Source organism: Schistocerca piceifrons, chromosome 10, assembly GCF_021461385.2.
Source record: "Schistocerca piceifrons isolate TAMUIC-IGC-003096 chromosome 10, iqSchPice1.1, whole genome shotgun sequence".
NCBI classification, from domain to species: domain Eukaryota; kingdom Metazoa; phylum Arthropoda; class Insecta; order Orthoptera; family Acrididae; genus Schistocerca; species Schistocerca piceifrons.
In genome coordinates, this window is record NC_060147.1 from 102,934,321 (window position 1) to 102,936,021 (window position 1,701).

A 1,701-nucleotide genomic window follows, 5' to 3' on the forward strand; every position below is an offset into this window, starting at 1 on the left:
ATGGAATCAGTTTGACATCCTCCGGCAATATTACTCATTACTTCTTGAAAATAAAGTGCCAGTTGTGTTTCATAAGAACGATAATTTCTGAATCCGTGTTGACTTTGTGTCAATAATACGCTTTCTTCGAGGTAACTCATAATGTTCGAACGCAGTATATGTTCCAAAACCGTACTGCATTTGGGCGTTTGAGACTTGGGTCTGCAGTTCAGAAGATTACTTCTACTTCCTTTCTTCGGTATTGGTGTGACTTTTGGAACGTTCCAGTCTTTAGGTATGGATCTTTGAAGAAGCGATCGGTTGTATATGATTGCTAAATATGGAGCTATTGTATCAGCATACTGTGAGAGGAACCTGACTGATATACAATCTGGACCGTACGCCATGCGTTTATTATGTGACTTAAGCTGCTTTGCTACACCGAGAATATCTGCTATTGACAATTGATCTTGGTTCGAATTCTGCAATATTTCATTCGTCTTTTCTTGGTGGAGGAATTTCGTAAATCGTATTTAGTAACTCTTCTTTAGCGGCACTGGCATCAATAACATCACCATTGTTATCGTGCAGTGAAGCTAATGATTGTGTCTTTCCGCTGGTGTAACTTACATCAACCAGAATCTATTTGGATTTTCTACCACATTTCGAGACAAAGTTTCGTTGTGAAAAGTATTAAAAACATTTCACAGTGAGGTTCCCGCTACATTACGAGATTTTTTAAAACTTCACCAATCTTCAGGGTGTTGCGTTCTTTTAAATTTGGCATGCTTTTTTCGCTGCTTCTGCAACAGTGGTCTGACCTGTCAGTAAAAGGAAAATATTATTAATTTATTCCGGTTGTCAGATATAATCCCCACCCAAATTAACTCACACGAAATATCTACTTCCATTTCACTACAAGGTAAACTAATACTGACAGCAATAAACACTCCATGGCCAACGACATTTACTTTATCTTTATTGAACACGGTTAGGTCCTTTGTAAAAATTTCGGCTGAACTCATTTCTGGCCTTAGCCAAAGAAACTGGTATAGGCAAGCGTATTCAAATACAGAGATATGCAAACAGAATACTGAGCTGCGGTCGGCAACGCCTGCAGAAAACAGCAAGTGTCTGGCGCAGTTGTTAGATCGATTACTGCTGCTACAATGGCAGGTTATCAAGATTTAAGTGGGTTTGAACGCGGTGTTATAGTCGGCGTACGAGCGATGTGACATAGCATCTCCGAGGTAGCGATCAAGTGCGGATTTTCCGGTACGACCATTTCACGAGTGTACCGTGAATGTCAGGAATCCGGAAAACATCAAATATCCGCCATCGCTGCGGCCGAAAAAGAACGGAACCAAAAAGGGCTGAAGAGAACCGTTTAACGTGGTAGAAGTACAACCCTTACGCAAATTACTGCAGATTTCAATGCTGGGAGATCAACAAGTGTGAGCGTGCGAACCATTCAACGAAACATCATCGATATGGGCTTTCGGAGCCGAAGGCCCACTTGTGTACCCTTGATGACTGCACGACACAAAGCTTTACGCCTCGCCTGGGCCCGTCAACACCGACATTGGACTGTTGATGACTGAAAACATGCTGCCTGCTCGTACGAGCCTTGTTTTAAATTATATCGAGCGGATGGATGTGTACGGATATGGAGACAACCTCGTGAGTCCATGGACGCTATATGTCAGCAGAAGACTGTTCAAG